The sequence below is a fragment of the Myxocyprinus asiaticus genome, chromosome 7, assembly GCF_019703515.2.
Source record: "Myxocyprinus asiaticus isolate MX2 ecotype Aquarium Trade chromosome 7, UBuf_Myxa_2, whole genome shotgun sequence".
Lineage (NCBI taxonomy): Eukaryota > Metazoa > Chordata > Actinopteri > Cypriniformes > Catostomidae > Myxocyprinus > Myxocyprinus asiaticus.
Window position 1 is genome coordinate 36,444,039 of NC_059350.1, and position 9,376 is coordinate 36,453,414.

A 9,376-nucleotide genomic window follows, 5' to 3' on the forward strand; every position below is an offset into this window, starting at 1 on the left:
TTAGTATTATGCAATGTTCAACTGGAGTTTCAAAAATAAGTCAGTGAAGTAGCTTTGCACACCTTGTTCATTCACAAAAATGTATTTGTAAAAACATTTGAAGGTAAATAATGCTTTTTATTAAGCTACTATGTATCATTGTATATAGAATATAAATATAAAGTGCATATCAATGAAAATGACTGAATTTCACTCTCCCTTGTGTTTATTTAATGAAAAACAAATTATTATATTTTAATTTAATGTCTTTAAAATATTGAATCTACTTGGCTGCAGGGGCCGTTTGGATGAAATGGTGGTTCCTCTTATTTAAAAAAACAAACGCTTTTGAGCCATTTTAGAGCAAATACATTATTGAGATATATATCGTATATTGTCAATTTGCTGATTTATATCGAAATACAGTTTTTTAAGACATATCGCCCAACCCTAGAGAGTAAGGAGTCCTACAAACCTGACTCAGTTACACCAGTTCTGTCTGGAGGAATGGGCCAAAATTCAAGCAACTTATTGTGAGAAGTTTGTGGAAGGCTACCCAAAACTTTTGACCCAAGTTAAACAATTTAAAGACAATGATACCAAATACTAACAAAGTGTATATAAACTTCTGACGCACTGGGAATGTGATGAAAGAAATAAAAGCTGCAATAAATCATTCCCTCTACTATTATTCTGACATTTCACATTCTTAAAATAAAGTAGTGATCCTAACTGACCTAAGACAGGGAATGTTTTCTACGATTAAATGTCAGGAATTGTAAAAAAAAAAAATAAAAAAAATACTGAGTTTAAATGTATTTGGCTAAGGTGTATGTACACTTCTGACTTCAACTGTATCTACTTGATCTCTTTAACTGTTTGGCCAATTCAACATTCAACACAACACAGAGTAGATTAAACACTGCTCAGATTTAGTTTTTAACACTCCTGTAGAGTGGACTCGTGGAGACACCAAGGAGTGTTAATTTAACACTGGGGAGTATACCTTCACTTGATTAATTAGTGATTTTTTTTTTTTTATAATGACACTTACAGAGTCACATTTCAATGTGGAAGCCCTGCTGATATATGTAATCTGTTTAAGTCTTTGCTGTCCCCCACCAAAAAGTAATCTCTTATTTGCCACATAATGAAAGCTGTCTTAGAAAAACAGTAGTGTGTCCAGAGAGCTTTTACCAGAAATAGTCAAACCCAATAGATCACCTCAGTAGGTTCAGCAGTCGTAAGTGCATATGAACATTCTCTTTTCCTCTATGACATTACAGTCAAATCTTGCAGCTTGTCTTTGTTCCTTGGTAGAGGAAGTCATCGCCTGTGGCTGTGGGTTCCTCTGGTTTCTTAGTCTGTATTTTAGGCAGGTGAATTTTACTGGAGGTGACTACAAGAATGTTAGCTCCATGTGTAACTGCACTGGCAATGCACAACCAGAAGGAGAAGCCAAGACTCTGATCAAGGACCACAAGGCTAAAACAACTCTCACGGTAGTTGGCCACATGTTCCGTGAGCGGATGGCACAGAACTGCTGCAAGGAAACTCGCAAAGCCCATTGCACTGAACAGTGCTGAGAGACAGAAAAAAAAAAAGTGTTGATTTAGAGTTGATTGTTGGGTGACACAAATAGGGTGTGGACCACACACTGTATCTTAAAGGGTTAGTTCACCAAAAATGTAAATTCGGTCATCATTTACTCATCCTCATGTTTTTTTAAAATCTGTATGACTTTGTTTGTCCCAAGGAACACAAAGGAAATGTTAGGCAGAATGTCACCATTCACTTGCCATGAATAAAACATAAATAAAAATAAAATGAAAGTGAATGGTGACTAAGGTTAACATTCTGTCTAATATCTTCTTTTGTGTTCCATATAAGTAAGAAAGTCATAGGGGTTTGAAACAACATGAAGGAGAGAAAATGATGACAGAATTTTCATTTTTGGGTGAACTATCCCTTTAAATTCTGAGTTTTGCTGACTTACCTGCAATGAAATTCCAGAGGTAAAGGCCAAAAGGTCCTTTGATAGATTGGTAAGGAACTTTTATATATACAAACGAAAGCTAAACTGACCACTGCGAAGCCAATAGCGATGAAAATGAAGAAGATTATGATCATGTGAAGACCACCATTGATTTTTTTTATATGAGCTTTGGAAACATTGTAGAATTTGAGAAAGAGAGAGAGAGAGAGAGAGAGAGAGAGAGAGAGAGAGAGAGAGAGAGAGAGAGAGAGAGAGAGAGAGAGAGATCAGTCTCACAAAGAAATTCTGCTGTTGGATTAGCACTTTTAAAAGCATCTATACATTACAGACATAGCCATACAGTCATCATGTTTGTAAACAAAAATACACGCTATTGTGGTTTAGTGTAGATGTAGGGGCAATAGTGATTTAGCAAAATGTGCCACCAAATGCAAATACTTTTGATATAGCAAGATATTTTTTGAGTTACACTGAGGACATAGCCTACTTATTAAAAATAAACACTTCAGCAAATGTTGTTTATTTAATCACTTCCTACAACCTCACAAGTATAAAAAAAAAAACTCTTGTATTGTTTTGTACAGGGGCAACAATGTTGTGCTTTGGTTATGCATATGGTTAATGTGAACATTAACTGAAGGTCCTGACCCGTATCTGGATGATTTTATGCATTGCTCTACGGTCACACGATTGGCTGATTAGATAATCGCATGAATACGTAGGTGTACAGGTGTTCCAAATAAAGTGGTCTTTGAGTGTAATCATTTTGAGGATTCTCTTTATTTACATCATTCAGCGAAATTTAAAAATTGTTAGATGTTCAAATTTCCTATAAATCAACATTTAGACATTGCACATTCATTTGCATCTTTGTTTACACTGCACGCTTACTCAGGCTCGTGTCCAAGGTGAAGTTATCGCCACTGTCATCTCCTATTATACCCTATATTTATAACCTATAATAGTATTTATATATAGTATTTATAAGGTGTATAGATAGACAGATAGATGTCGTCATCGGCTAAAACGCATGCGCAGGTTACGTTACTTCCTGAACGAGTGCGCACCCGAGTCCGAGTTGCTTTCACACTCACGCGAATCGCGCTACAGTTCCATTGCAACCGAACTCAGACCACCTCCTACAGGTAGTCTCGGGTTCGGTACCGCGGTGCGCTCCCCGGTCCGCATGACAGCTTTCACATTACCAATTTTTCATGCGAACCGTGCTGTGTTTCGAACTAAACTGCCAGTGTGAAAGCAGACGCGGAGTAACACGACCACGAGTTGGCTATAACGGGTGTAACATAAGTTGAATTCCAAACCTCATTACAAATAGCCTACCGATATGCGGTTCATTTGCACAAATATGAGGTAAAATTAACCTTAAAAAACACCACAGCTCTAAACCGAAGATACACAGCGACTAGGAAAAGAAAAGGAAACTGGATATAAAGCGGTCAGATGGATCTCCTTTACCACCTCACGAAACCTTATACAGTTTACTTAGCTTTGCTTGGTTGCGTTGCCCGCGGTTCCCACACAAGCACGCGCGCGTTAATCAACGTGGCCAACGCGCCGTAACAAAGCTTTTAATTTAAATTTTTAATGACACATACAACGTCACATTTCAATGTGGAATCCCTGCACACTTTTTGAAATAACTTTCGTCAGGTATGTGTGTAATGCAGAAAAACAAAACAAAAAACATCTCCAGTTCTTGAGCAGGAGTTTCCATTTCGTTTGTGTGTGTTATAATAAGTGGCGATCCAGCGCTGGAGTTTGTTATTGTGTATGGTTATGATGAGTGCGCATTGCAGTCAAGGGCGTAGGTTTAGTTTGAAAGTTGGTGGGGACATATAGCAAGGATAATATTCAAAATGTCGGTATTAAGAAAATGCAAGAAAGTAAGTCTGGTAATACAGGCAAAATAATATCATTATCTCATAAAACAAGTCAAATTTCTTATCTCTCCGCCCTACCATACTAAATATTAGCCTTTAGAATTTTCTTTCTTTCTTTTTTTTTTTTTTTTTTTTTAAAGAATAATCAAATTAAGAACTGACCACTAGGGCAGCATGGTTAGGAGGGAAAATGTGATATGCAATAAACTTGGATAATATGCAGCAATATGTAATGCGATAAACCTATATTTATGGGTCACAATAAAATGGATTTTTAAAAAAGAGGATTTACCTTGAGAAAATAAATACCAAGCCAAGGGACATAAAGTGACATTCTGTAAAATGTATTATCCAGCACTAAACAAAGGATAGGATAAATGAACAATTTACATGTGCAAAATGACATCACAAAATAAACAGTTTATGAGGAGAATGGAACATTGACATTTTTCCACACTTTCTGCTTTCCAACTCCCCTCACTCCCATGCACATAGTCTTTTCTTATATTGTTTATTTATATGTACTTACATTTTTATCAGAAAAAGTAGGCCTCCTGATCAAAGTAGGCTTTAGGTTTAACCTACAATTAATAACTTTTTTATATATATCACAAATGCATTATTTTTTTGACAAATAGTTATTTTCTAATCCTGATGCTCTTCTCCAATGTGCGAAATAAAACATGAAGAGGGCGCTTATCAGCCGAAAATGCGGAATCCTCCGTAGGGATGCATGCAAAACTCAGAAGCTTTTTCGACTTTTTGACAGGAAACATTTTGTACAGGAAAAGTACGCGTGTTTATATCTACTTATTTCAAGGATTGGACGAAATCCACCCACGTAATCTCCAGAAAATGTTTTTTATTTATTTATTTATTTATTTTTTTTTAAATCGCGCAAACGACTGTGATTGGTGCATCCTGAACAGCGCAGAGAAAAGTAAGAGGTGTCACGTTACAACACCGTTTATCCGCTGCTTCAGAAGATGTAAGACAATAATTTACACATTAATAATTAAACTAAGGACAGTTAATAGTTGTTAAAATGAAAATAAAACATAGTATAAAGTTTAAAGTATTTTTTGTGTGGTAAAATTGCCCAAATGTACATTTCGGGACATTTACGATTTTCTAAAAGTTGACAGGGACATGTCCATACCATCCCTACCTAAAATTACGCCTCTGATTGCAGTTATCAGTGGCGTTGAGTGAAAGAGGGCGGAGATTTTCTCTCGTGCATTCGGACGCGCGCTCTACTTACACTGCTGTTGCTGCTTTCCAGTTAAATACCAAAGCAAAATGCAAACAGATGTGTCTCCGCTCATGATATACATTCATTGATGACGTACAGATGCAATCTTCGTTTATTAAATTAAAAAATTTATATTAGGGAGAATTAGAACACGAAACTCCTTGTAGCCGACTAGAGGCGAACACTTTACCATGAGACAACTCAGTCATTATGGCTCAAATTTACTGATATGTATTTATCCACTGACTTACAAAATCCCAGTACTGACAGTGTTAGATGTATGGATCAAGTTATGTAATTAATAATGAAAATATTTATTAGAGTGCTTGAATTGGTCACTATTTATCCAAACAAACTATTTATTTGACATTTTCTGCATTTAACCCCTCAACAAGTCACTGCAGTTAGCATGACATGGACAAATGGCTTGGAAATATCATTCCCATTTAAGAAGAACTTCTAAATTCAGCACCATGGACAGCAACCCCATCAATCTTCAGTTGTTTCAGAACCATGGATAGCTGAACCCTTTTCCATTCAACACATCACAACAGCTCTCGTGATTACGAGAGTTCACCAGTTTCATAACAGAAACATAACAGAACAATTTAGCTATTAAAAGTTCTCAAGAATTCTAAAATGGTTTACTGTTAACAGTATTAGTTTCTGCCACTAGATGGAGACATCTTACTGGAACAAGGAACTTAGCCCTCCGACCTGAGTCGGTCAGTTAAACTTATAGGCCTTTGCGGGACACAGTTGTACAAAACATGATACAACATTTTTCAAATGGTAAAAATAATGCTTTATATACTGCAAATATGGGTAGTTGACATGAAATACTTTTGGAAAGTTTCGTGGTGTGACATACTATACTTCATCTTAAATGATTTTAAACTGTTTAAATTGTTTTAGAATTATTATATATGCAATTTTAATTACACTGAAAGAAAAATTTGTTTTTTTTTTGTTGTTTTTTTTTTGGTTTAACTTAATTGTGGACATTGATTTCTTTTATATGAAAATAAAATGTAGGCTCTACTCAAATACTTTGTGTAGTGAAAACCTAAATTATTTGAGTTAACCAAACCTAAATTTGATCTATTCAAGTACCCCTGTTGAAACTTGCCACATATTGTTACCTATCAACAAACACATTAGCATATTCTCAATATCTTTTTGTACTGTATAACAGGGAGTCATTACACTGATGATTCCTCAGTATTTGTTTCATAAGAAAAAGCATTACACACTGATTTCTCAGTAGTGGTGTATGCAACCTCTACCATTAGCTCCACTCTTTTCCACACTGATATCCTCCAAAAACATTAAACATGACAAAACTCCTCTAAATCCCAACATAACAGAACATTAAACACTAACAAGTCTCCAACTTGTTTCATTTTGCAAAGAAATACATTAAAATAATACTTAATTTTCAAATGTGCTCTCCCAATCCTATCCCATGCAAAACATGCTGGGGAAATACACTGATGCTACAAATATTATTCACATAGTCCCAACACAATTAGGTTAAGTGAACATAGATGGATTGTATGCTATAAAAATTAAGTTGAGACCAAATGCTAAAGAATTATGTCAAATTAGCTCATTTTAAACAAGTTAATTGAGCAAGCAGTAAAAATCACATTGAGTGAACCATCCGTTAGAGGTCTGAATCCATTTGAACATTTAATAGCAATGTGATCACTTCACATTTTGATGACTGTGTTGAATATCTCTTGTACTTCACGCTATATAATTATGTTCTCATCCAAAACATAAATGTATTATGTTGATTTCAAGCGTACTGGTTTAGTATTTTCAACAGAGCTGCTTTCCCTTTTTTTGGTTTAGATTATATTATCTTGGAGACAACATGAAATATTTTTACTTTTAAAAAAATTAATTTGTCACACAATAAGATCATTTAAAATGAACTAGTGAAGTCACAAAGGTAATTAAAAATTGTGAAGAACTTAAAAGAAGCGGTGAACAGTTACAGGATCTACATGAAATACACTGTCTCTTAAACATTCATATACCTACTAACATAAAATCTTGATGTTGACAGAAGCTCATAAATTATGAGAATAAGAAAGTTTACAGGGTTCTCAAGGCACATGTCTTAAATCCTTACTGAAGTGCATTGATGAAATCTGCTTGTGAGGAACAGCAATTGGCTGTATAAACAAAATATTAGCTTCAGTGTCAGGACTCTATACAATATATGCTCCCTGTGGTCAAAGAGTCATGTCATATTGATTGAAGAATGGAGGCATATTGACCAGCTAAACTGCAACGATACTCTTTGAGTGAACTGTGAATATCAAATGAATACTGTTTTGTGGTTTTGGACAGACTTATTGACTTAATGCATTCTGGAATGTTTTTAATGTTTATGATGCAGTTATGATTGGACATGAGTTACGAATGCTGCCTAATATATGGCTTTATTGTAATGTAAAAAGCTATACACATTTTGTCCTCATTTCTGTGTATTCTTCTTCCACCTATCGTTTTGTTCTCAACTTAAGTGTAACAAACTCTCTGCTTCTTATTTCTCTTCCATCCTCAGCCCCAAATTTTCTCTCTTCTTTCTCCCGCTTTATCTATCTCTGACTTCTCCGCTACACAGAGAAGCTTAATGAGATCTAAAGTGCTGTATAGGCCAGTTAATCAGATTTCCCATTTGATTACACACTTAACTTAGCATCTTACATTTTTCTAATCTTTTTGTTTTTCTGAAAAACAGTCGTGCATATTGCACAAAAATTCAGATTAGTTTAACTCTGTAGCTGTCAGCATTAGGATTTCCATGAAAAGACTGCATTTAATTAAAACTGCATTTCCTGTTATTGACTATGGAATGAAAAAATGTCTATAATGTCTGAGATGAATGGATGTCTTGTAAGATGTCGTTAATGTCTGTGATGAACAGAAAAAATCTAATATATACCATCAGAGTTTTCAAATTGTATTTATTTATTTTTCAAATTTTATGCATCACAAGTCATTAAGTTCACTCAAAAAAAGAAAGTGTTTTTGCAGGTTGTTCAGTTTACTTAATTAAAATGAACTAAAGCAACATAATTCTAGGATATTTTGTCCCATCTTGATTTCATTGTGTTCTATCCAGTAATATCTGTAAAAATTAAGTTTACTTAACCCATTTGAGTTGCGACTACATAAATACATTTTGTAGCATTGATGAAACTGGGCAGGGGGTTTCCATTTCCCAGCATGTTTTGACTGGGTGGGATGAACAAATGTTGAAATTAAGAGTTATTTTATGCATTTTTGAGCAAAATGAGAATAAGAGGAGATTTGTTAATGTTTAATGTTCTGTTATATTGGAATAATAAAATAAAAAAGATCTGTTAGGCTTTTTGTTGAGAGTTGAGAGTTTTGGGGGTTACCATTGTGGTGAAGATTGGTGCTTGTGCTTAGGTCGAGGATGGATTTTCACGTTCAATTCATGTTTGATTTAAGTGCTGCTTAGCTCCATAAGCAGTTGCTATCAAATTGACAGTACAACAGTTCCACTGTCCTTACACTTGCTCACCAGCATACACTAATGATTAATAAAATATATTAAGTTGGACCAACATAAGAAAATGTTTTAAACATAAGTAAATTGAGTTTGACTAACCTAATGAAGTTGAGTTAAAACTACTATAGAACATTGATTTGACCTAGTTTAACTAAGTTATGTTGGCTCAATGAAAATGCTTAATCTGAATGGACGAAATTAAATTGCTTACAAAAACTTTCTGCAATTCAGTTACTTGTAAGTAAGGGTAATTACTTCATATTTTGAGTGTTGTTTAATGGAGGATTGTGTAAATAATGCTTTAGAGGAGATGCTATAAATCTGTATACATATTCGGCCTCTGGTATACAGTGTAGACCTATAGTGGAATGTAATTTTAATCCAGTATACACTTGTATGTACTGTAGCTGGAATTAACAGTAAACTTACCTATAACCCAGTAGAACAGAGCTCAAGAATAAAACATCTTATGTCATGCTCACTTTAGGGTATGCACTTATACAACATTAAAATGGACAACAAAAGTACTCTCAATGTGAAGGTAGGCATATACAAAACACTTTAAAACCACCACAATACCCACCCCACCACACACCGATCATACTATTATGGAATGAAGAACGTAGTGGTCACTTGGTTGAGTAGATGAGATTGTATGCATGGTCAGCAAAAATCCAGTGGTCAAATTTCATTAA

At 34.7% G+C, this 9,376-nt stretch overlaps 1 pseudogene; it reads right to left on the minus strand.

The window, feature by feature from the left end:
• Window positions 1-1,265: 1,265 nt before the first annotated feature.
• On the minus strand, window positions 1,266-5,337 carry LOC127443563 (clarin-2-like; annotated as a pseudogene).
• Window positions 5,338-9,376: the final 4,039 nt, after the last annotated feature.